Here is a 27,704-nt window from a genome sequence, read left to right as displayed (position 1 = left end):
GACCTCCTAGGACCTTGTGTCAACCATGCTGCGAGTATGAGTCGAGGGCAAACTCGCCAGAACTCGCGGATTAGTTCGTCCAAGTGGGACAGCCCCTTAAAGCTATGCCTTATAATATTTGATTTAAAAAATGTGCTGACTGTCTCCCCTATCTATGCCTCATATTTTTATATAATAATAATAATACTAATGGATGGGATTTATATAGCGCCTTTCTAATACTCAAGGCGCTTTACATCGCATTATTCATTCACTCCTCAGTCACACTCGGTGGTGGTGAGCTACTTCTGTAGCCACAGCTGCCCTGGGGCAGACTGACGGAAGCGTGGCTGCCAATCTGCGCCTACGGCCCCTCCGACCACCACCAATCACTCACACACATTCACACACATTCACACACAGGCAAAGGTGGGTGAAGTGTCTTGCCCAAGGACACAACGACAGTATGCACTCCAAGCGGGATTCGAACCGGCTACCTTCCGGTTGCCAGCCGAACACTTAGCCCATTGTGCCATCTGTCGCAATGGGCTTCTATCACACCTCTCTGCAACCTCCAGGTTCCAGAGAAAACAATTCAAGTAAGTCCAGTCTCTCCCTATAGTCAGTACCCTTACTCTAGGCATTCATCTGGTAAACCTCCTCTGCACCTCTGCCATAGCCTCCACATGCTTCCTGTAATGGGGTGACCAGAACTGCATGCAATACTCCAAATGCGACCCAACTAAAGTCAAATAAAGGTTCATCATAGAAACATAGAAAATAGGTGCAGGAGGAGGCCATTCGGCCTTTCGAGCCAGCACCGCCATTCATTGTGATCCTGGCTGATCGTTCCCTATCAATAACCCATACCTGCCTTCTCCCCATATCCCTTGATTCCACTAGCCCCTAGAGCTCTATCTAACTCTCTCTTAAATCCATCCAGTGACTTGGCCTCCACTGCCCTCTGTGGCAGGGAATTCCATAAATTCACAACTCTCTGGGTGAAAAAGTTTTTATCTCACCTCAGTCTTAAATGACCTCCCCTTTATTCTAAGACAGTGGCCCCTGGTTCTGGACTCGACCAACATTGGGAACATTTTTCCTGCATCTAGCTTGCCCAGTCCTTTTATAATTTTATATGTTTCTATAAGATATCCCCTCATCCTTCTAAACTCCAGTAAATACAAGCCTAGTCTTTTCAATCTTTCCTCATATGACAGTCCCGCCATCCCAGGGATCAATCTCGTGAACGTACACTGCACTGCCTCAATCACAAGGATGTCCTTCCTCAAATTAGGAGACCAAAGCTGTACACAATACTCCAGATGTGGTCTTACCAGAGCCCTATACAACTGCAGAAGAACCTCTTTACTCCTATACTGAAATCCTCTTGTTATGAAGGCCAACATCCCATTAGCTTTCTTCACTGCCTGCTGTACCTGTAAGCCAACTTTCAGTGACTGGTGTACAAGGACACCCAGGTCTCGCTGCACCTCCCCCTTACCTAACCTAACCGCATTGAGATAATAATCTGATTACCTGACTCTTATACTCAAAGCTCCGACTGATGAAAGCCCACATACCATATGCCTTCTTTACCAGAAGTATAATGACCCTGTTCCACGGTGCGAGTTCATTCCAAGAGCTCTCAAGAGTTTTTAAAAAATCGAACTCGTGGTACGCACGGAGAATGAATGTAGCGGGTACGTCGGTGCTCGGGGACGTCTCTTAGCGCTAAGGGCAGGTACTCGGGAAGACTCGTTAATGACAGGTAAGCACGGGAAGACTCGTGAAGATTTTTTCAACATGATGAAAAATGTCCACGTGAGCCCTGAGTACCGACGAGTCACCCTTACTGTAAATCTCTGAGTTCGAATCAGGACAAACTCGCGAGAACTCTTGGAATGAACTCGTACCCTGGGACAGGGGTTTAAGTCCTTTATACCTTCTGTATTGTACTGTATTGTATTGTATTCAAATTTATTGTCATTGTCTCAGTTAGAGACAACGAAATGAATTTCCCTTACAGGCAGTATCATAAAAATAAAAATAAATAAATAATAATAAATAATAAAACATATTAAAAATAAAATAGAATTTAAAAAAAAGCACAAACAGTGAAAGTCCATGACACAACATAACACAGTGGCACCAAGGTGAGGAAGGCACCATAGTCCAGCCAGCCTCCACTCCGTTCTTCCCAGATGTTCACTCGTGGTCGAGGCCTTCCTAGCACCCGCAGTCGCCGCCCTGGGTGGCCCGATGTTCAGGCCCTCACGCCGGGCTGGTGGAACGCCGACGCCGAACCCTGACGGTGAACATCCTCCTCAGCGGCCCGGACCTCCCGATCAGCCGCCTCCCGCAGTCGGAGTCCGCAGCACCCGAGTCCGCAGGCCGAGCCGGGCAGAGTTGCAGGACCCCGCGCTGTCCATCAGCGCCGCCCGCGTTGGGAGCTCCGCAAACCGCAGCTCCATGATGTCGGTGCCACAGGTCCAGCACTCCGGGCTCCAGACGGCGATCCCCGGTAAGGCATCGCCAGCCCCGCGATGTATCAGCGCTGTCCCGCCGCTGCTGCAGCTCTGGTCGATCCCGGCAGGAAAGGCCACGCCAATCCAGTAGGTAGGCCGCTGGGGGGGGGGGGGGGGCGAGGACGCGACTCAAATAATAGTCGCGTCTTCACCAGGAAGCGGCTGAAGGACGGTATCCCCCGCACCGTACCCTCTTCCCCCACATAAAAACACAAAAAAACCACAAAAAAACACACTTTTACATAACTAAATAAACAAAAAAACAAAAAGATACCGGGCTGTAGGTGGAGGCTGCTGGCACCAGCGCCACCGGAAGTACAAGGAAACTATGATGTTGCCATTGACCTTTAAAGGCCATTCTCACGTTGCGAGTTGACAAAAGAGGTAAACCGAGTTAAACCTCGTGGTAATAACGTACGATTAGCGTACGGCATTCGTGGACGCAACGTAGTGCATCGTGGCGCTAACAGCAGGTACTCGTGTAACTTGTCGACTCTTGCGAAAAATCAAACATGTTTGAAATTTTCCACGAGTCAATTTTACTCTTGTGGTTAAGAATTGAAACATTTTAACTCGTTGTAATAACGTAGTGGCCCGTGCGTTTACCTTAGTGTATCGTGAGTCTACCGTGGGAACTCTTTAACTCAGCGGGCAGGCAGCAGCAGATTGTGGATCCCTTCAGTTTCCCAGCGACAATCACCTGCCATAACGCCAGAGAGATCATGCACTGTTGTAGGTCTCCTTTGCACGTCGGTGTTTCTGTTTTTCTCCACTCATTGTTGGACCTATCTGTCCCCGTAGGAGCAGAAGCTGATGGTGTGCAAGGTACGTCTTGTTCTTGGGGTGGCGGATGAGGGGGCGCAGCTCGGGCTGTGGGCGAACTGCCACTTGTCACCGTAGCGGCCCATCGGGGAGCGGGTTCCTCTGGAGTTGGAGCGGGGCTGGGCTGGAGTTGCTGCTGGCTGTGGGTCTCTGGGTTCTCTGTGCTTGCAGTGGGCCTGGTGGGCCTGGGGGTCGGTGTCCCGTTGGTCCTGACGTCTCCGGCCACCCCCCTGGACAGGAGCTGAGACTGGGAACTGTACCGCCCTTGCCCCCTCCCTCTGCAACTGCAAACAACCCCACTCTCCTGCTCACCTAACCCACCCATCCCCCCCCCCCCCCAACCCCCCACCTTTCCCTCCCAACTCCAGTCCCATCCCGACCCCCTGGGAAACTGAAGGGAGTGACTGCCCCGGTGCGACTGGCATCAACCTGCTGGCATCGTCGACGTGAAGACAGTGCAAAGCCCCCGCGCTGGAGAGGGGAGGGAAGGGGTCACACACATGGCCGGGAAGCAGAGGGGTGTAGGTGGGGGTGGTGACAGATAGGGCCAACAATGAGTGGAGAAAGACAGAAACACCGACGTGCAAAGGAGACCTACAACAGTGCATGATCTCTCTCGCGTAATGGCAGGTGATTGTCGCCTGCCCGCTGTTTCTGACGCTAAAGCCTTGGGATCGTTGCCCTTTGTGTTGGCGTGGAGGGGGAGGGGGGTATTGTGCTGTTTGATCGCCCCCTACTATCCCAGGGACAGGGAGACACAGCGGCTTTTGAGACTGGTGGGCAATCACTTCCAAAGTTCTGCCCACACAGTCAGTACACCTCTCCTACACTTGTCTCCCGCACTAAGATCACCCCGCAGAGAATGATCCCAGCCTAACCCAAGAGCCATGTCACCCCAGACAGATTAATGACGCCCTCCCCCCCAACCTCTCTCCATCTCAACTCACGCCTGGGCACCGAAGCAACTCAGGAGGCGAACCAACGTCTCACAACAATCTGATGTGCACATCCGTCCACATTCAAAGATTTAACCTCCCGTCTCCCCGCAGTGTGTAGACATGGCAGTAAATTCAATTAAAACATATCAAACCTGTGTGTTTCAAACAAATCATAAGTATAACTGCTCTGGCACTGGACGGTGCGCATTTTCCCTTTGAAGGTCACATCAATAGATATGGCCGCTCTGAATTATATCTTTAAAACAAAGCCACAGGATGGAGAGGTCTTCTTTAACACTGTTGCTTATTAAAACATAACACTGGTGCTTATGAAAACAAATCTTCAATCAGGATTGGCTCAAGAGTAACTCGGGAGACGAACTTGGAACATCGCAGAAATGACAAGTAAACGGCAAACTTGTCATACCCGTGGGAACTCGGTTAAACTCTTGATCATACACTTGGAATCTCGTACACAAACACGAGTCATTCACTCGGGGTACCTCTTGTGTCAACTCGCAACGTGAGAATGGCCTATTAGTAAACCCATTATTAAAGAGCTATCAGTCTCTTTGAGGTGAACCTCTATGATACCAATTGTTGTCCAGTGTCTGTTTAACCAAATTGCTCAAAACCAGCAATAGTAAAGCCCCTGTCCCACTTTCCTGAGTTACTCACAAATTCTACTGAGTTTTCCCCTTGATTCAAACTCATAGAATGTCCCTAGCGAGTCTGAAGGAGTCCGTAGCGAGTCCGTAGATATTTTGTAGCGGCTCGTAATGCCAGCAGTAATGCCTCAGTGAGGCTCAAACGAAATTCCGTTTCCACAGCCATACAAACAAAGACAATTTCCTACAGACATACACACAATTTAATTCACACAAACATCCATCACAGTGGACCCACTGTGATGGAAGGCAAAGTATTTTCTCTCCCCTGTTCTCCATGTCTCTCCCGATGTCCAAGCCCCAGGCGGGCGATGATGTCCCACGGCCATTTTAGGCTGTGCCGGGCGATTTACGGCCCCGATCCCGGTCTAAAAGTCACAAAGTTGGAGCCCCCGGCGGGCGCTGGAATGTCCCACGGCCATGAAGCCGCGCCGGGCGATGTACGACCCCGCTCCGGGTCGTTCCAACCCCGCGACACGGGCTGGAGAAGTCGCGTTGCGGGGGCTCCGGGATGTGGTCTCCTCAACCGGACCCGCGAGCTCCCGATACCCCGACAGTCCACCGGACCTGCGGCTGCGTTGCTGCAGCCTCCGAGCCCCAGGAGTCGAGTCGCAGCAGCGAGTCACCACTGCTCCCCACGCTCCGAGGCCGGCCAGCCCCACGATGGTGAGTAGTCCGCAGCTCCGCAGCTCCGCAGTCTCCCGAGCCCCCGGGTCGTTCAGGTTGGAGGCCGCTCCACGGTGCTAGGCCCCAACGGCAACAGAGACCCAACAGGGAAAAGGTCGGGTCTCCCGTACAGGGAATAGATTTTATACGATTTCCCCCCCCCCCGCCCCCCCACATATACACATTTAAAACCAGTATTAAAAAACACCAACACTACATTTAACTAGACACAAAATTAAAAAAAGACAGACAGGCTGTAGGGGCCGCTGCAACGGGTGAGTCGCGCCGCCAACGTACTCGGGGCATCAGGTAAGTCGGGACATTTTTTCAGCATGTTGAAAAATCTCCACGAGTAAAATAAATAGCCCCGAGTTGGTGCCTTGCAGCACCAAAGATCCCAACCACGGGTGCTGTCTGTATGGAGTTTATACATTCTCCCCGTGACAGCGTGGGTTTTCTCTGGGTGCTCCGGTTTCCTCCCACACTCTAAAGACGTAGAGATATGTAGGTTAATTTGGCTTTGGTAAAATTGTAAATCGTCCCTAGTGCATAAGATAGTGCTATACAGGGATCACTGGTCAATGTGGACTCAGTGGGCCGAAGGACCTGTTTTCACATTGTATCTCTAAAACTAAAAACTAAAACCAATTAAAGAATATCTGCAGATATAAATCCACAGGGGAAAACATATAAATATTTTAAATTTTAAACATTTTATGGAACATGTAGTTATATTATGAAGGCAGAAGCTGAAAAATCATGAATAAGCCTCTTCACTTTTTAGTTTAAAATGGATTACATCCTGACATATTTATCTGAAATAAATATATTTGAAAATACATTTACCTTAGGCCCAGATAGTCTATCAATCAGGTCAAATAAACAATATTGATGGCTTTGTTTGCCATTAAAAACCCATCCAAAAAAAGTTAAACTTTTGGGGGAATTTTATGGCCAATCTTTTATGTAGTTTAATTTAGAAATACAGTGTCGAAATAAGCCCTTCGGCCCAACGAGTTTGTGCCGACCAGCAATCACCCAAACATAGTTCTATCCAGAAACATAGTTCTATTTACAGAAGTCAATTAACCTACAAACCTGCAGGTCTTTGGAATGTGGGAGGAAACCGGAGCACCCGGAGAAAACCCACACAGGGAGAACGTGCAAACTCCATACAGACAGCACCCGCAGTCAAGATCGAACCTGGGTCTCTGGCTCTGTAAGGCAGCAACTCTACCGCTGCTCCACCATGCTTGAAAAGATTATCGAGGTGATGTACTTGAAATTGCAATGGATTTCCTTTGATCCTTCAGAATGGCAAGCACCAAATCTGCAAATGCGTCTTTAGATTTATGTGTCGAATGTGAGAATAAAGTTTCACTGACATTACATTTGTGAAATACCCACGCACCTGGTGATGGGTCTATTGAAACTAACAGCCGGCTTTTCGATTCCAAACTAAATAATTTCAGCTCATTTGAAATCACAGCTGTATGTGGTGTAAGTGAAAAGTAGGTAGGAGTATCATAAATCGTGCCAAATCAGAGATTTATTACATCAATGGGAATCACTTGCTGTTCACAGTGGCTCTGTACCAAGGCTGAAGTTAGTTGGCAACTGGTGTGAACATTAAAGAAGCCCTTTGGCTACGATATCCAAGATGCTAAAAGTCAAGCTCTTCCAGTCTGTAGTCCTCCCGACAGCCCTCTATGCCAGTGAGACATGGAAAATCAATGTGAAGATGAAAAAGAAATTGGATGCATTCCAACAATGCTGCTTGAGGAAGATCCTGAAGACTAGCTACAGAGACCACATCACAAACGAGGAGATCTACCGGGAAACTGCAACAAAGCCTCTCAGCCAGGGCATAGAGGGACGCAGGATGAAATTTGCAGGACGTACTCAGAATGTCACCAGAACGTGCACCTAAGATAGTGATGACATAGCAACCTGATGGAAGAAGGAAAAGATGCCGATCAAAACTCACATGGAGGCAAACATGCCAGAAGGATTTGGAAGCCCTGGAAGCTAACCTAACGAGGGTGGAAGACGTCGCACATAACTGATCAGAATGATGAAAGCTTGCTGCCCAATACACTCAACTGTGTGGGAGGAACTAAGTCCAAGTTTGGCCAAATCCAATTGTATCCTCATTGGTGACAGGAGTCCTTCTCTTACCTCCAAATGTAAAGCAAAATATCAATCTGCCTTGGACAATGAACTTTCCCTGCACTGTCTAGATCTGAAACCCAATAAGCATTCAAGAGTTTGCCAAAGTTAAGTTCCTTTAGGAAGGAGATGACGAGGAATTTCTTTAGTCAGAGGGCTGTGAATCTGTGGAATTATTTGTCACAGGCGGCTGTGGAGGCCAAATCAATGGATATTTGTAAAGCAGCGACAGATAGATTTTTGATTAATACGGGCAATACGGGTTATGGGGAGAAGGCAGGAGAATGGGGTTAGATAGATAGATAGATAGATATGCCTTTATTGTCATTCAGACCGAAGTCTGAACGAAATTGCAGCGGTCATACATATAATACAATAAAAACAACAATATACACACATATTAACATCCACCACAGTGAGTCCACCCCACATCTCCTCACTGTGATGGAGGCAAAAGTCTTAGGTCTGCAGTCTCTTCCCTCCTCTTCTCCCTCTGCGCTGAGGCGATACCCCCCGGGCGATGTTACAATCAGTCCCGCGGCTCAAACGCCGCGGCCCGGGGTGGTCGAAGCTGCCGCCCACCAGTCCTGCAGACGCAGCCGCTGGCCCGCGGCCGAACCCCGGACTCAGGCCACCAACGCCAGAACACCGTCCCAGCCACCCTCACGTGAGTACCGTGCCGTCTTCAGCCTCGGGCTGGGCCGCCCCCGACATGGGCGCCGAACCTCCCCCGGACCGGGCCGCCCCGACATGGGCGTCGCTTCTCCCTCTGGCCGGGCCGCCCCGACTTGGGTGTCGCTTCTCCCTCTGGCCGGGCCGCCCCGACATGGGCGCCGAACCTCCCTCGGGCTGCGAGCGCCGCACCTCCCCGAGCTCGGCCGCTCTGACGGGAGCCTCGTTCCACCCTTGGGCTGGCCGCCCTCACGAGAGCGCCACAACCTCTCACGGGAGCACTGTTTCAGCCCTGAGCCGGACCGCCCTCACGGGAGCGAGCTCAGGGCGAGTCCTGACGGGCTCTGCCTCCGGAGCCTCGAGGTCATCAGCTCCATTAGGCCTCAGCGCAGACGGAGGCAGAGAAGGGGAATATGACAAAAAAGTCGCATTCCCCCGCAGGGAGAGACTGCAAACTCCGTTTCAACCCGTTAGGAGGGAGAGATAGATCAGCCATGATTGAATGACAGAGTAGGCTTGATGAGCCAAACGGCCTAATTCTGCTCCTATCACTTATGTCCTGATGACCTTAAGTTAAGTTGTTGAGTTGAGTTTACTATTGTCACAAGGTAAGTGAAAAACTTTTGTTTGCATGCTATACAGTCAGAGATAAGACCATACATGAATACAATCAAACCGTCCACAGTGAAAAGATAAAGGATAAAGGGTACAGCATTTAGTGCAAAGATGTAACATTAGAGTTCGATTAAGTCAGAGTAAAGATAGTTCAAAGGTCACCAATACGGTAGATGGGTGGTGAGGACGGCACTCAAGCTGATGAGAGGGACGTTTAGTTGCCTAATAACAGCTGGGAAGAAACTGTCCCTGAATCTGGAGCTAAGCATTTTCAAACTTCTACCTTTGAAGTAGAAGGTACTTACCTGATGGGAGAGGGGAGAAGAGGGAGTGACCAGGGTGAGATTGGTCCTTGATTATGTTCGTGGTCTTGCTGAGGCAGCGGGAAGTGTAGATGGAGTCAATGAATGGAGGTTGCTTTGTGTGATGGTCTGGGCTACGTCCACAAATCTCTACCATTTCTTGCGGTCTTGGAAGGAGCCGTTTCCAAACCATGCCGTGATGCATCCTGATAAGGAGGCAGAGATTAGCCATGATTGAATGGCGGAGTGGACTCGATAGGCCGAATGGCCTAATTCTATTGCTATAACTTGTGAAGTTGTGTTAAGATGCTTTCTGCGGCACATCTCTGGAAGTTGACGAGAGTTGGAGGGGACATGCCGAACTTTCTAAGCTTTCTAAGGAAGTCGAGACGCCGGTGTGCTTTCTTGTCCAAAACTCCGATGAGACTCACCCAGGACAAATTGCTGGGGATTTTTATTCCTGGGAAGTTGAAGCTTTCGACCATCTCTGTTTTGGCATCATCAATGTAGACTGGAGTGTGTGGACTGCTTTGTTCATGAAGTCAATCACAATCTCGTTTGTCTTGCTGACATTGAGGGAGAGGTCGTTGCCTTGGCACCAGGTTATGAAGTTCTCAATCTCCTTCCTGTACTCCGTCTCGTCATTATTCGATATCTGGCCCACAAAGCTGGTGTCATCTGTGAATTTGTTAATTAAGATGGATTGGTATTTGGCTGCGCCATTGTGAGTATGTAAGGCGTGTAGTAGGGGGCTGAGAAACATCCTTGCAGGGCACCAGTGTTGAGGATTATGGTGGAGGATGATTTGTCACCTATCCTCACAAGTTTGGAGATGAGCATGGTTGGGATAGTGGCATTGAAAGCAGAGCTGTGGTTGATGAATAGGGGTATGACATAGGTGTCCTTCTTATCCAAGTGTTCCAGGGATGAGTGCAGGGCCAGGGAGATGGCATAGTCCATTGACCAGTTGCGGAGGTAGCCAAACTGCAGTGGATCAAGGCTGCTTGATAGACTGGATTTGATGTGTGCCATAACCAGCCTCTCAAAGCACTTCATGATGGCGGATGTCAAGGCCTGTGGACAGCAGTCATTAAGGCATGAAATCTTGCTTTTCTTTCGTACCGGGATGATAGTGGTCTAAAATATGTCGACTCTTGTATATGGACTCAGTGTGGTCTACTATAATACAATGTTATACTTATACAGTTGTGCATAATGCGGGATTGTCACTGAACTGTGTATGGGTGGCACAGTGGTGCTGCGGTAGAGTTGCTGCCTTACAGTGCCTGAGACCGTACGGAGTCTGTACATTCTCCCCGTGACCAGTGTGGGCTTTCTCCGGGTGCTCCGGTTTCATCCCACACTCCAAAGACGTCCAGGTTTGCAGGTTAATTGGCTTTGGTAAAGTCGTGAATTGCCCCTGGTGTGTAGGATATGGGGTATGGGGCGATCGCTGGCCGGCGCCGACTTGGTGGGCCGAAGGGCCTGTTTCCGTGTTGTATCTCTAAAGTCTATAGTCTAAAAAAAATAATTTCACTGTAATAAAGTATGCATAACAATAAAATACGATTGAACCATTGAATTTTAATCCTTGCACCTCAACAACATCCCCTGCCCCCACCACACCAGAACACGAGTCAATGTAGGGCTCTGTAGGGCTTGATGTGTATCATAGAAACATAGAAACATAGAAAGTAGGTGCGAGAGTAGACCACCAGGTCCGTCGAGCCCGCACCGCCATTCGCTCATGGCTGAACACTAAACAGACACACTTACCCACAAACAGTAGACACAAGACACAGAACACAAGACACTACCCTCCCCTTTATACCGCTATCACCCCTCTCCACCCCAAGAACCTCGCGATCTCCTGGGGGAGGCAAAAAACCGGATAAAAACCCAGGTCCAATTCGGGAAAAAAATCCGGGAAATTCCTCTCCGACCCCAATCCAGGCGATCGACACTTGTCCAGGAGATCACTCAGGTCTTACTATACTAACCATACCTAGGTCCATATCCCTGCCCTCTCCCCGTAGCCCCTTATCCCCTTGGCAGCTAAAAAACCATCTATTTTAGTCTTAAATATATTTAAAGTTTCTGCTTCCACTGCTCCCTGGGGCAGTGAATTCCATAAATTAACCACCCTCTGGGTGAAGAAGTTCTTCCTCATCTCAGTTTTAAAAGAGCCCCCCCTTATTCTGCAACTATGTCCCCTAGTTCTAGTTTCCCCGATCATTGGGAACATCCTCGGTGCATCCACCCGATCAAGGCCCCTCACGATCTTATATGTTTCAATGAGATCGCCTCTCATTCTTCTAAACTCCAAAGAGTAGAGTTCCAGCCTACTTAACCTTTCCTCATATGTCAATCCCCTCATTGCAGGAATTAATCTTGTAAACCTTCGCTGCACTGCCTCCAGGGCTAGTACATCCTTTCTTAAGTATGGACCCCAGAACTGTACACAGTATTCCAAATGTGGTCTCACTAATACTGTGTACAGCTGCAGCAAGACCTCCGTGTTTTTATACTCAATCCCCCTAGCAATAAAGGCCAAAACTCCATTGGCCTTCCTGATTGCTTGCTGCACCTGCATACTAACTTTTAGTGATTCATGTACTAATACCCCTAGATCCCTTTGCGTTGCATTACAACGCAGCTCCTCCTCATTTAGAAAATAACTTGCCCTATCATTTTTTTTCCCAAAGTGAATGACTTCACATTTATTAGTATTAAATTTCATCTGCCAAGTTGTTGCCCACTCACCTAGCTTATCTATATCCTTTTGCAGACTCTTCCTATCCTCCTCATCCCCTACTTTTCCTCCCATTTTTGTATCGTCCGCAAATTTTGATATATTACACTTGGTTCCCTCCTCCAAATCATTTATATAAATTGTGAACAACTGGGGTCCCAGCACCGACCCTTGCGGAACCCCGCTAGTTACCGGTTGCCATCCCGAGTATGAACCATTTATCCCCACTCTCTGCTTCCTATTTGTTAGCCAATCCTCTACCCATGCTAATATATTACCCCCAATCCCATAATTTTTTATTTTTAGCAATAGTCTCTTATGTGGCACCTTGTCAAAAGCCTTTTGGAAGTCCAAGTATACCACATCCACCGGTTCCCCTTTATCCACCCGGGTTGTTACTTCCTCAAAGAATTCGAGCAGATTCGTTAAACAGGACTTCCCCTTCACAAAACCATGCTGGTTCTGTCCGATGAAGTCATGTTTATCCAAGTGCCCCGTTAGTGTTTCTTTAATAATTGTCTCTAACATTTTACCCACCACCGATGTTAGACTAACCGGTCTATAGTTACCCGCCTTCTGTTTACTTCCTTTTTTAAATATAGGTGTTACATTGGCCATTTTCCAATCCACTGGGACCGTTCCTGCCTCCAGGGAGTTTTGGAAAATTATCACCAATGCATCCACAATCCCCACCGCTATCTCCCTCAAGACCCTTGGATGTAATCCATCAGGCCCAGGGGATTTATCCTCCTTCAGTCTCATTAATTTCCCTAATACCACCTCCTTGGTGATCTTAATAGTATTTAGCTCCTCCATTCCTACCGCCCCCTGTTTATCCAGCGTTGGAATATTTTTTGTGTCTTCTATGGTGAAGACTGATACAAAATACTCGTTTAATGCCTTTGCCATTTCCATGTTCCCCACCAACAACTCTCCAGTCTCACCCTCCAATGGACCAACTTTCACCTTAGCCACCCTTTTTCTTTTTATATAGCTATAAAAACTCTTACTATTAGTTTTTATGTTGTTCGCTAAATTCCTTTCATAGTCTATTTTCCCCGTCTTAATTAATCTCTTAGTTATTTTTTGCTGACCTTTAAATGCTTCCCAATCCTCTACCCTCCCACTATCTCTGGCTACCTTATATGCCCTTGCCTTCAGCCGAATACTATCCTTTATAGTTTTACTGAGCCATGGCTGACTGTTCTTACCCTTACCCCTTTTTTTCTTCATAGGAATAAATTTTTCTTGAAGGTTATACAGTATACCCTTAAACGTACACCACTGCTCATGTACCGTCTTATTCTTGAGTCTGCTATCCCAGTCAACTTTGATCAGCTCAGTCCTCATACCTTCATAATCCCCCTTATTTAGACTAAGCACCCTAGCCTGAGTTTCAACCTGCTCCCCTTCTATTTGAATATGGAATTCGACCATATTGTGGTCACTTGTTCCCAACGAGTCCCTAACTATGACATTTTTAATTAATCCTGCTTCATTACACAGGACCAGATCCAAGATTGCCTCCCCCCTTGTCGGTTCGGTGACATACTGTTCTAGGAACCCGTCTCTAATACATTCTATAAACTCTTCCTCTAGTCTACCCTGCCCAGTTTGGTTTGCCCAATTAATATGAAAATTGAAGTCCCCCATGATTACAGCAGTTCCCTTTTTACATGCGTCAACTATTTGCAGATTTATGTTCTGACTAACAGCGTCACAGCTATTTGGAGGTCTATAAATTACACCCACTAGTGTTTTTTTCCCCTTATTATTCTCTATCTGTACCCAAGCTGTTTCACTATCCTGATCCTTCAACGCAATATCCTTCCTCTCTATTGCCGTTATTCCCTCCCTTATTAAAAGGGCCACCCCTCCTCCCTTTCTTTCCTGTCTATCTTTCCTAATTGTCGAGTACCCCTCTATATTTAACTCCCAGTCCTGATCTCCTTGCAGCCATGTCTCCGTAATGGCCACGATATCATAACTATATATACTTAATTGCACCGTTAATTCATTTATCTTATTACGAATACTCCGTGCATTTAGATAAAGCACTTTCAGATGATTTTTACTACCCTTCCTTTCCGTTTTTGCCCCTTTTACATCTAGATCTTTATCTTCACAAATTCTGTCTCCTGTCACATTTTGAATTTCCGCTTCCCCACTGATACCCTGCTCTATTTCCTCTACCCCTGCCGTTATTACCCCCCTTGATACCTCCCCCCCGCTACTTAGTTTAAAGACCTCTCTACTGCCCTAGTTATATGATTTGCCAGGACCCCAGTCCCAGCACCGTTCAGGTGAAGTCCGTCCTTACAGAACAGATCCCCCCTGTCCCAGTACTGGTGCCAGTGGCCCAAGAAACCAAACCCATTATTCCCACACCAGTCTTTGAGCCACGCATTTAGCTTTTTAATTTTACGTACCCTCGCCGATTTGGCCCGTGGCTCAGGTAGCAATCCGGAGATCAGTACCCTCGAGGTTCTGCTTTTTAATTTATTCCCTAACTGCTCAAACTCCTTCAGCAGATCCTCCTTCCTCGTCCTTCCTATGTCATTGGTCCCCACATGGACCACGACCACTGGATCCTCCCCCTCCCTCTGCAAATTTCTCTCCAGCATCGCAGAGATATCCTTAACCCTAGCACCGGGTAGGCAACACAGCCTTCGGGACATGTTCTGCTGGCCGCAGAGAACCTTATCTACCCCCCGAATAATACTATCCCCTATCACTACGGCATTTCTTCTAACTCCCCCCTCTTGAATGGCCTCCTGATCCACGGTGCTGCAGCCAGGTTGCTCATCCCTCCCACAGCCCCTGATCCCGTCCTTACATTGAGTAAGAGCCTCGGTCATGCTCGTCAGGGACAAGGGCTGTGGCTCCTGCCGCATCTCCTCCTGGTTCCCCCTACCTGCCTCGCTTATGGCCACACCTTCCTTTCCTTGCTCACTGCCTACTGAATTAGTTAAACTGGTCGGTGTGACCATCCCCTGGCACAAAACATCCAGGTAATACTCCCCCTCCCTGATGTACCGCAGCGTATGAAGTTGGGTCTCCAGCTCATCAATGCGGAGCTGGAGTTCCTCTAGCCTCAAACACTTACTGCAGCTGTAGGGATCTTCTACATCAATGGTGTCGACAAATTCCCACATCTCGCAGTATTGGCACATCTCCTGACCGCCCATCTTATATAGGTAATTAACTGGTCCTGTTTAAGAATCCCCTACTGTATTGATACACCCCTTATTTATATAATCCTACCTCCTATAAATGGGAAAGTACTCACCCCAGCCGTAAATTACCTACTGGTTTGGCTGTCTAGTGGTAATTCCGTCCGCTCTTCCTGTCTGGTCCACTGCTCCCTTGCAGTGCGAGGCAAACCTCTTTGCCTCTGTTAGTCTCTGTTAGTCTCTCGAGCCGCGGCTCCGTCCGTCCTCCCTCGGCGACAGCACCTGTGGCACCGCGGTCGTGACGTCCCTTCCGTTCCTGCAGAGCCTTCCTGTCCTGGGCGGAGTCTGCAGCTAACTGTGTGCTCACGTCCGTTAAATCAAACGAACCTTGCTACTGCACACCCCAGGCGAATGGTGAGAAAGGCCTCAATCAGGAAGTGGTGTGCCTCCTGGGAGGGGGAGTTTGAGGCAGTGTTTTGGACCTTTCAGTCCTCTAAATGACAGCTCCATCTCTGTCTAGCAGTGGCTACAGTTGTCTCTTCTGCTCTGAATTTGCAATGGAGTTGGTGGATTCAGAGGAAGAATTTCATGTAAATAACACGACAAGCTGGACTAACTCAGCGGGTCAGACAGCATCTCTGGAGCCGAGGAATAGGTGACATTTTGGGACGAGACCCTTCTTCAGACTGAGAGTCAGTGGAGAGGGCAACGAGAGATGTAGACGGTGATATAGAGAGACATAGAACAAATGATTGAAAGATATGCAAAAAGGCAGCGATGATAAAGGAAATAGGCCATTGTTAGCTGTGGGATAGGTGAAAATGGTTACAGAAAATGAGACTCAACAAGACGATAGTACAAGAAACTAGTACAACGGCTAGAGTGTGGGGAGGGATGGAGAGAGTGGGAATGCAAGGGTTACAAAGTTAGATAAATCAATATTCATACCACTGGGTTGTAAGTTGCCCAAGCAAAATATGAGGTGCTGTTCCTCCATTTTGAGTTTGTCTTCACTCTGACAATGGATGAATCCCAGGTCAGAAAGGTCAGCCTGGCAATGGGAGGGAGAGTAATGCCCCTGTCCCACTTAGGAAACCTGAACGGAAACCTCTGGAGACTTTGCGCCCCACCCAAGGTTTCCGTGCGGTTCCCGGAGGTTGCAGGTGGTTGCCGGAGGTTGCAGGTAGTAGAAGTCGGTAGGGAAACTGACAAAAACCTCCGGAAACCTCCGGGAACCGCACGGAAACCTTGGGTGGGGCACAAACATAGAAACATAGAAACATAGAAAATAGGTGCAGGAGTAGGCCATTCGGCCCATCGAGCGTGCACCGCCATTCAATATGATCATGGCTGATCATCCAACTCAGTATCCTGTACCTGCCTTCTCTCCATACCCCCTGATCCCTTTAGCCACAAGGGCCACATCTAACTCCCTCTTAAATATAGCCAATGAACTGGCCTCAACTACCTTCTGTGGCAGAGAATTCCACAGATTCACCACTCTCTGTGTGAAAAATGTTTTCCTCATCTCGGTCCTAAAAGATTTCCCCCTTATCCTTAAACTGTGACCCCTTGTTCTGGACTTCCCCAACATTGGGAACAATCTTCCTGCATCTAGCCTGTCCAACCCCTTAAGAATTTTGTAAGTTTCTATAACATCCCCCCTCAACCTTCTAAATTCTAGCGATGGGAGGGATCCAGAGTCTCCAGAGGTTTCCGTTCAGGTTTCCTAAGTGGGACAGGGGCATTAAAGTGTTTGCCAACTGGGAGATTCATGTAACTGCTCATCAGAAATTGCTCATTGGGAAGGAACCAGTCTATTTTTTCATTGGCAAGTGAAACTAACACACCTTTAGAAAATGCAATCATTTCACATCATCAAGTTGTGTCTGCAGAGGGATAAGATAAAGCAGTGGGTGGCGTAAAGCAAGATGCAAGTTAGTTGTACTACATCAATAGGGATCAGATAACATTCGCCGTGACTTTTACGTAGGTTGAAGCAGTTCTGCATCTCTTTGAAGATCAAAGAACACGTTGGAGGGGTTTAAATTGTGTAAATTGTGAGAAAATAGGAGGAATTTTTTCATGTCAAGAAATTTCTGAATTTCAATGATAATCTCAGAATACATTAGCCTTTAGAGATACAGTGTGGAAACAGGCCCTTCGGCCCACCGGGTTCACACTGACCAGAGATCACACCATTACACTAACATGATACTACACACTAGGGACAATTTACATTTTTTTTTTTTTTTAATATTTTATTTTATTAGAAGTAAGTACAGTCATATGGCACCAAAGTGCCTAATATATATTTTCATAATACATTTTATGTACAACTTCTTTTTTTTTTTTTTTATTACACTGAAAAAAGATTAGAATAAGAAAAAGAAGTTAGATAGTAAAGAATAGAAAGATGTGAAATATATAGTGTGTGAAAAAAGAAAACGAGTACATGAAGAAAGTTGAGAGAGAGAATAGAGAAAAGAAAAGGAAATAAAAAAAAGAAAAGGAGATCATTATTTATAGTCTTGACCAACCCTCGTCCAGTCCTGAAACAGTTATTTTTTACAATTGTGTTGCACCATATGATTCCAAAAAAACGACGAATGGAGACCAACTCGTTATGAATTGGTCTGATTTATCCATTAGGAGGAATCGCATTTCCTCAAGATGAGCGGTGTCCAACATACTTGCAATCCACATTTTAAGCGTTGGTATTGATGTACCCTTCCAAAATTTAAGAATTAATTTTTTTGCTATTATTAAACCATAGTTAAGGAATAGATTTTGAGATGTGTTCAATTTATTCCCATCTTCCATTACGCCAAATATAATCATTTCAGTATTAGGTTCCATTCTTGTCTTGAATAATTTTGTAAATATTTCAAAAATATCCTTCCAAAATCTATAAAGTTTTATGCAGGAAACTAAGGAATGTGTTATAGTTGCCTTTTGGGCTAGACATTTATCACAAGTGGCGGATATATTTGGATAAAATTTGTTCAATCTTGTTTTTGAATAATATAATCTATGTACAATTTTAAATTGAATTAGATTATGTCTTACATTAATTGTACATTTGTGAATATATATCAGGTATTTTTCCCATTTAACCTTCGTAATTTTTATCATTAGTTCCCGTTCCCACTCTTCTCTAAGTACCTCTGTCGATGGTAGGTCCATATTTAGAATACTATTATATAAATATGATATTAATTTTTGTGAGTCAGCTTCAATATTCATTGCTTCTTCCAATAAGTCAGGAGTTACTTTTTGATATCCTTGTATATATTTTTTCACGAAATCGCAAATCTGAAGATATTTAAAATATTGGTTGTTTTTCAATTTAAATTTTAATTGTAGTTGTTGGAATGATAGTAAGTTTCCCATTTCGTACATATCCCCGATCCTTCTAATTCAGAAACTTTCCCATTGGTTATATGTCTTATCAATAAGAGATGGTTTAAATAAAGGGTTATTCGCTATTGGCATTAACAGTAATAGATTTCTTAATTTTAAAGATAATTTTATTTGTTTCCAAATTCTTATTGTACCATATATAATTGGGTTCTTCTTATATATTGTGTTATTCATGGCTGATCATCCAACTCAGTATCCTGTACCTGCCTTCTCTCCATACCCCCTGATCCCTTTAGCCACAAGGGCCACATCTAACTCCCTCTTAAATATAGCCAATGAACTGGCCTCAACTACCTTCTGTGGCAGAGAATTCCACAGATTCACCACTCTCTGTGTGAAAAATGTTTTCCTCATCTCGGTCCTAAAAGATTTCCCCCTTATCCTTAAACTGTGACCCCTTGTTCTGGACTTCCCCAACATCGGGAACAATCTTCCTGCATCTAGCCTGTCCAACCCCTTAAGAATTTTGTAAGTTTCTATAACATCCCCCCTCAAACCTTCTAAATTCTAGCGATGGGAGGGATCCAGAGTCTCCAGAGGTTTCCGTTCAGGTTTCCTAAGTGGGACAGGGGCATTAAAGTGTTTGCCAACTGGGAGATTCATGTAACTGCTCATCAGAAATTGCTCATTGGGAAGGAACCAGTCTATTTTTTCATTGGCAAGTGAAACTAACACACCTTTAGAAAATGCAATCATTTCACATCATCAAGTTGTGTCTGCAGAGGGATAAGATAAAGCAGTGGGTGGCGTAAAGCAAGATGCAAGTTAGTTGTACTACATCAATAGGGATCAGATAACATTCGCCGTGACTTTTACGTAGGCTGAAGCAGTTCTGCATCTCTTTGAAGATCAAAGAACACGTTGGAGGGGTTTAAATTGTGTAAATTGTGAGAAAATCGGAGGAATTTTTTCATGTCAAGAAATTTCTGAATTTCAATGATAATCTCAGAATACATTAGGCTTTAGAGATACAGTGTGGAAACAGGTCCTTTGGCCCACCGGGTTCACACTGACCAGAGATCACACCATTACACTAACATGATACTACACACTAGGGACAATTTACATTTATAAGCAAAACAAATTAATCTACAAACCAACAAACTTTATGTTATTTTGATATTTCAAGACCACTGAAGATTTATAAACTGACAAGTATTTACAGGTGAAGTGTGGATTTAATCAGACCGTGTCATTTTTATTTAGAGACACAGTAATGATGGCGGATGTGCAGGAGTGGGCGCCGTCTGTGTATGGCAGCCTGCCCGCAGTCCGTCTCTTCACCTTTTTTTAATTTTAAGTCCTGTCCAAAATGTTAGTGGAGGTCATTTATGTGGTGGGTGGGGGTGGGGAAGGGGGAAACTTTAATTCTTAGTCACCTACCTGGTCGGCTACTTAGTCACCTATCCTTCCAAGCTGCTTCTTCGCCCCGTCCTCGCGGCCTACCATCGAGAATGGAGCGGCGTTTCCTGTCGGGACCGGCCGGGACTACAGCTTCGGCGGCGGCACAGCACAAGGACACCATCACGGAGCGGAGCCACGGAGCGGGCGATGCCTTACCGGGTAGCTGTGCGGTAAGCTCCGGAGCGCTGTGGCCGCCAACTCCCAACATCGCGGAGCTGTGGCTGCGGGCGTCCGGCCGCGGGCGACGCTGAATTTGGAGTGCCGCGGTGCCAGGGATCGAGTTCGCCGGGGTCGGAGCTCCAACCGGCGCAGACTGAGGGCTACGAGTGCCCCGGTCTCCGGTCTCCGGGGAGGAGGCAGCCGCTCCAGACTTTCCCAGCCGCTTGAGGAATTGTTTCACCCCACGCCGGAGTTCCATCTTCACTGCAAGAGGGCCCTGAAAATTATCGGACTGGCTGCAAGGCCACAAATGGGCCCCGACCTCGGGTGTTTCAGAGGAAGAGGACTAAACTTTCTGGTGCCTTTCCCCACAGTGGAAATTTTTGATTCTGCTGTGGGGGGACGTTTGTGTTGAACTCTATAATGTGTTGTGTCCATTTTCTTTATTTTTTTTTAACCTTTTTCTATGGTTTGTATGGAAACTTATTATTTAATTTATGTAAAGCACTTTGACATCAATGCGAGTTGACTTAAAATGTGCTATATAAATAAAACTTACTTACTTACTTACTTACTTACACAGCATGGAAACAGCCCCTTCTGCCCACCATGTCCGTACTGGCTACAGGAATACACCCGTACACGAACACTATTCTACACACGAGGGACAATTCACCATTTTTATTGAAGCCACTTAACCGACAAACCTGCACGTCTTTGGAATGTGGGATGATAACAAAGATCTCGGAGAAAACACATGAAGGTGACGGGGAGAACGTACAAACTCTGTACCGACAAGCAGCCATAGTCAGATTCAAGATTCAAGATTCAAGGGGTTTTTAGTCACGCAAGTTCCATACATGGTACAATCCTGTGTGAAAATCTTGTGCTGGACGATTCCGTACAGTAAATTTAACATTGAATTATAAAGTGCATGCATTAAATTATAGAATAGGCCAGTTCAGGTGAATTTCAGGGTTGGTTGATTCAGCAGCCTGATTGCCTGGGGGAAAACAGCTGGTTTAGGGGTAGGGTATTGACATGGATAGAGAATTGGTTGGCAGACAGGAAACAAAGAGTAGGAATAAACGGGTCCGTGTCAGAACGGCAGGCAGTGCCGCAAGGCTCGGTGCTGGGACCTCAACTATTTACAATATATAATGATTTAGATGCGCGATTAAAAGTAACACTAGCAAATTTGCAGATGACACAAAGCTGGGTGGCAGTGTGAACTGCGAAGAGGATGCTAGGAGGTTGCAGGGTGACTTGGACAGGTTGAGTGAGGAAGATGCAGTATAATGTAGATAAATGTGAGGTTATCCACTTTGGCGGCAGATGATTATCTCAATGTTGTCAAATTAGGAAAAAGGGAAGTGCAACAAGACCTGGGTGTCCTTGTACACCAGTCACTGAAAGTAAGCATGCAGGTGCAGCAGGCAGTGAAGAAAGCTAATGACATGTTGGCCTTCAGGACAAGAGGATTTGAGTATAACAGTAAAGAGATCCTTCTGCAGTTGTACAGGGCCCCGGTGAGACCACATCTGGAGTATTGTGTGCAGTTATGGTCTCCTAATTTGAGGAAGGACATCCTTGCTATTGAGGCACTGCAGTGTAGGTTCACGAGGTTAATCTCCGGGATGGCGGGACTGTCATATGAGGAAAGATTGGAAAGACTGGGCTTGTATTCACTGGAATTTAGAAGGATAGAAACGTATAAAATTATAAAAGGATGAACAAGCTAGATGCAGGAAAAAATGTTTCCAATGTTGGGGGAGTCCACAGTCTAAGAGTAAAGGTGAGGCCATTTGAAACTGAGATGAGAAAAAACTTTTTCACCCAGAGAGTTGTAAATTTGTGGAATTCTCTGCCACAGAACGCAGTGGAGGCCAATTCACCGGACACATTTAAAAGAGAGTTAGATAGAGCTCAAGGGGCTAGCGGAATCAAGGGATATGGGGAGAAGGCAGGCACGTGGGCGCCGGGGAGATGGCAGCCCTGCTGGCAGTCTATTCGTTTTTTCTTTCTTTTTGTTATTTTTAGTTTGTTTCACTGGAAGAATTGGGCCCGAACGCCGCCGCTACGGGAGTCAAGACTGTCCCGTCAACGGGGGGCTCGAGGCCCACGACCGAGGAAGTACAAAAGGAAGGACTTGAACTTTATTTCGCCTTCCATCGCAGTGAGGAATGTGTAGGAGTCACTGCGGTGGGTGTTCATGTTAAAATATGTTTTTGAGTCTGTTGCCTTTAATTGTATGACTGACCTGGCCAGTGAAATTCCTCGTATGTTGCAAAACATACTTGGCGAATAAAATCTGATTCTGATTCTGATTCTGTTTCTGATTCTGATTGTGGATTAACAGCCATGATCACAATGAATAGCAGTGCAGGCTCGAGGGCCAAATGCCCTCCTCCTGCACCTATTTTCTATGTTTTCGATGTTCAAGTGTCTGGTGATACGGGACCTGATGCTCTGGTATCTTCAGCCTGAGGGCAGTAGGCAGCATAGACTTTGGTCCGGATGGCTGTGGACTTTGATGATCCTCAGGGCTTTTCTAACTCATCACCTGGAGTATATGTCCTGGGGGGAGGGCAGCTCGCACTCGGTGATGTGCTGGGCCTTCCGCACCACTCTCTGCAGGGCCCTTCGTGCGTGCAGCTGCCATGCCAGGTGGAGATACAGTTTGTCAGGATGCTCTCCATGGTGCCTCTGTAGAAATCCCTGAGGACCCGGGGGTTCAGGCCGAATTTTGTCGCCTGAGGTTGTAGAGGTCCTGTTGCACCTTTTTTGGGATGGTGCGAAATGTGGGTGGTCCAGGTCAGGTACCCTGTGATGTGGACACTGAGGAACCTCTACACCTCTATACCTTCGATTTTCCAGCATCTGTAGTTCCTTCTTAAACACTTTGTCTACTCTACTCCACTGCAAAATCTCCTCAAGGTTTGCCTACTTTGAAGAAGTTCTCCTCCTCTCTCCGGAGACAGTTTCACAACCTCCTCTCTAACTGCCCCCTCTCTGTGATCCCCCCATGCCCTCCAACTCTACGCTTGCTGTCTCCTCCCCTTCCTCAGCCCTCGGGCTGTCTCCTCCCATCCTTCAGCCCTCGGGCTCCTCCTCCACCTTTTTCCTTTCTTCTCCCCCCCCACCCCCCATCAGTCTGAAGAAGGGTTTCGGCCCGAAACGTTGCCTATTTCCTTCGCTCCATAGATGCTGCTGCACCCGCTGAGTTTCTCCAGCATTTTTGTGTACCCTCTACACCGCTGATGTTGATGGGGGGGGGGGGGGGGGCGGGGGGCGGGAACACTCCTGTAGTCGACGATCACCTCTTTGGTCTTGTCGACGTTGAGAGAGAGATTGTTGGCCTGGCCTACCGTGTCAGGGGCACTACCCCCTCTCTATAGGCCGACTCATCCCCGTTGTGGTGTAGTGCTGTGGAGGTGTGGTCTCTGATCCTAACCACCTGGGGTCGGCCGGTCAGGAGATCCAGGATCCAGGTGTTCAGACCCCAGGTCCAGGAGCTTGTCGACGAGCTTAGAGGGCACAATTGTGTTGATCGCTGAACTGTAGTCTATGACCAGCATCCTAACATAAGTGTCCCTCTTGTCCAGGTGGGTGAGATCGATGTGAAGGGTGTAGGCGATGGTGTCGTCTGTTAATCTGTTGGGGCAGTAGGCAAATTGGCAGGGGTCCAGGTTGTTGGGGAGTGAGGAGCAGATTATGTGCTTGATCAGCTTCTCAAAGCATTTGCTGATGATGGGTGTCAATGGGGGGCGGTGGGGCGGGGGGGGGAGGGGTGGTGGGGCGGGGGGCCGGGGGGGCGGGGTGCTTCCTCTCGAACCAAGCGTCGAAGTGATTTAGCTCATCCGGGAGGGAAGCTGTGGTATTGGTGGTGTGGTGGAGGACTTCATAGTCCGTTATGGTCTGAAGACCCTGCCTGACGTGCCGTGGGTTGCTGGAGGTGAGGTTGGCTTCCATCCTCTCGCAGTAGTGAAGATGTCTCTGTTCGGAGCATATTGTACACCACTCTATACTGCACGCCTGTGATCAATCTACAGAAAAGCAAGCTTACAGAGACTTGAACGAGCTTATAATGATGCCATGAGAATATTACTTAAGAAACCTAGATGTTGTAGTGCAAGGGAAATGTTTGTAGCTGCAGGAGTCAATACTTTATAAACTGTCTTAAGAAACATAGAAACATAGAAACATAGAAAATAGGTGCAGGAGTAGGCCATTTGGCCCTTCGAGCCTGCACCGCCATTCAACATGATCATGGCTGATCATCCAACTCAGTATCCCATCCCTGCCTTCTCTCCATACCCCCTGATCCCTTTAGCCACAAGGACCACAACTAACTCCGTCTTAAATATAGCCAATTAACTGGCCTCAACTACCTTCTGTGGCAGAGAATTCCACAGATTCACCACTCTCTGTGTAAAAAATGATTTTCTCATCTCGGTCCTAAAAGACTTCCCTCTTATCCTTAAACTGTGACCCCTAGTTCTGGACTTCCCCAACATCGGGAATAATCTTCCTGCATCTAGCCTGTCCAACCCCTTAAGAATGTTGTAAGTTTATAGAACTGGCAGATGTAAGAACCTCCCATTTGCTTTTTAACTTTGGATTAGTTTATAACGTGCATCGTGGAAACGGGACATTCGGCCCACCGAGTCCATGCCGACCAGTAACACTATCCTACACATTAGGGATAATTTTACCGAAGCCATTCTTTGGAATGCGGGGGGAAGAACGGGAGGTCCTGCAGAAAACCTATGCAGTGACAATGTACAAACTCCGTTCAGACAGCACCCGTAGTCAGGATCGAACCCGGGTCTCATGCACTACAAGGCAGCAACTCTACCGCTGCGCCACCGTGCCGCCTATTCTTATATATATATACATTTCTATATACATTTATTGCCGGATTAATGGCTCTGAAAATGAAATCATCTTGGCCTTATCAAACATAAGGTTTAGCACTACACGCTACCAATCCCAGCTGTGGAGTTGTCTCGTAGAATACTGAGTTTTTTATTCTTGATCTAAAACCATGTATTGTGTTTTTGTATGTAATTTATTGTGCTTTTGTAAGTCATTTACTGTGCTTTTGTATAATAATAATAATAATAATAAATTTTATTTAATGGGCGCCTTTCAAACATCTCAAGGACACCTTACATAGTAATCGGAATAACATATAATCGGAATATAACAAGTAATAAAGACATCACAGAGACACAAATTAAAAACAGGATTCAATCCAAAAACAGAAAACCAAAAACACAGTGTGAAGAGGGAGCAGCGGCAGCCAAAGCGCGCCAGCGTCCACTCTCTCTTCACGGCAGCCATCTTGGACACAGACCTACAGGACTACAATTAGACAAAAAAATCATCCCCCCACAGTGGATACCACTGTGGGGAAGGCACAATGTCCAGTCCCCACCCCATGTTCACCCCAAAGTCAGGCCTATTGAGGCCACCGCAATTGCCTCTACGGAGGCCCGATGTTCCTGGCTGTTCTCACCGGGTGGTCTTGGCCCGGCGTCGGGAGAGTCCTTTCGGCGGCTGGGCCACCTGGAACGGCTGCTTCCTGGTTGGAGCCCACAGCTGCCGAAGCCGACAAGGCCGCGCCGTTTGGAGCTCCCAGGCTCCCGATGTTAAAGTCGGCGCCGCCTCTCCGCACTGCTGCCTCTCTGCACTGCCGCCTCTCCGCACTGCCGCCTCTCCACACGCCGCCTCTCCACGCTCCGCAGACCCGCAGCCCGGAGATGTTGCTCTCGGCGGTCCAGCTCGCCAGAGCTCCAGCGCGTCGCTCCAGCGCGTCTCTCCAGCGCGGCGACCCAGGCAAGGGATCGCCCGCTCCACTCCGCTCCGCTCCAGCGCTCCAATGCTGTGCCGCCGCCGAAGCCGAGGTGCTGGGCGGTCCCCGCCAGGAAACGGCGCTCCAAGCCCGCAGGTAGGCCACGAGGACGGGTCGACGGGCAGCCCGGAGAAAAGGCTGCCACACCGACCAGGTAGGGATCTAGAAATAAAGTTTACACCTACCCCCCACATTAAAAAGACCATATCCCCTACAAACAAAAAACAGGACTCACTAAAAACTATAAACTATAAAAAACTATTAAAAAAACAGATTTAAAACGGACGGCTGCTGGCTAGCAGCCGTTCACCAAGATGATTTGTATGCAATTTATTGTGCTTTTGTATGCAATTTATTCCATGTAATGTCTTGTCTTTTATCTGGACCTTGAGTCTGTAATTGTAAAAGTTTTGGCCCTTCTAAGGGTCTCTGATGCTGTCAGGCAGCAGTTCTTTTGCCACGCCACCGTGCAGCCCAATTCAGAGAAATCAAGTCTAGTTTTGAAACAAACAGCAGTGCAGACGTGGGATATATTTCGAGGCTGCAAGCAATCTCACCAATGCTTTGGATGTGTGCTTTGCCTTTCAAGTTTCGCTTCAACAGTGCATCAGTGTTTCAGGCGCTTGATCTAACCTTGACAAGTGACTGGAGGATGGGATGGAATCAATGGAAAAAGTACAAAGTTTACAATGCGGGTCCAATGTTATTGCCAACAACTCAGTGGAAAAAGCTTCAACTCATCCACAAATTTAAAAGATAGAAACCTTTTTGAACTGAAACTCTTTGAAATTCCGAAGACAGGAACGGTTCCTAGATCCAGTGCGAAGAAGGGTCTCGACCTGAAACATCACCTATTCCTTTTCTCCAGAGATGCTCTTTGACTCACTGAGTTACTCAAGCTTTTTGTTTAATCCAGCACCTGCAGTTCCTTCATACACGTATATTCCTTTTATTGACCGAATCTTGTTTCTATTAATAAATTTGTGGTGCAGGAAGAAATTGCAGATGCTGGTTTACACAGAAGCTGGAGTAACTCAGCGGGTCAGGCAGCATCTCTGGAGAGAAGGAATAGGTGACATTTCGTGTCGAGACCCTTCTTCGGACTGTGGGTCAAGGGAGAGGGCAACTAGCGGTATGAAAAGGTACGGAACAAATTAGAGCCGGAAACAATGACCCAAGAAAGGTGGAGCCCACAATGGTCCATTGTTGGCTGTAGAAGGGATGATTATGAAGAAATTTGTGATGATCTGTCAAGTTAAATATGTACATTTTTTTCACAGAAATGTTCGACTTGAAAACTACTAGGTGTTGGTACAGAATACTGATGGAATAGAGTGTAATAAGAATTTCATCGAGCATATTTAACTAAAGCAATTGGAAAACATCATTACTATTGCTACATGATACATAGTAATCTATCAGCAAGCTTTAAGCACTCATTTTATATTGACAATGTTCTCATGTGTAAAAAAATCTATTTAACATCTAACGTTAAATCATTCATTGATAATAAGATCTGATTCAACTGAGACTTATGGCACTTGATGGTGGAAGATGTTTCCAAGGTGTGAGCGTAG

This window comes from Amblyraja radiata, chromosome 4, assembly GCF_010909765.2.
Source record: "Amblyraja radiata isolate CabotCenter1 chromosome 4, sAmbRad1.1.pri, whole genome shotgun sequence".
Classification (NCBI taxonomy): Eukaryota; Metazoa; Chordata; class Chondrichthyes; order Rajiformes; family Rajidae; genus Amblyraja; species Amblyraja radiata.
The sequence above is the reverse complement of the archived record's forward strand: the minus strand, read 5'-3'. Positions refer to the sequence as shown.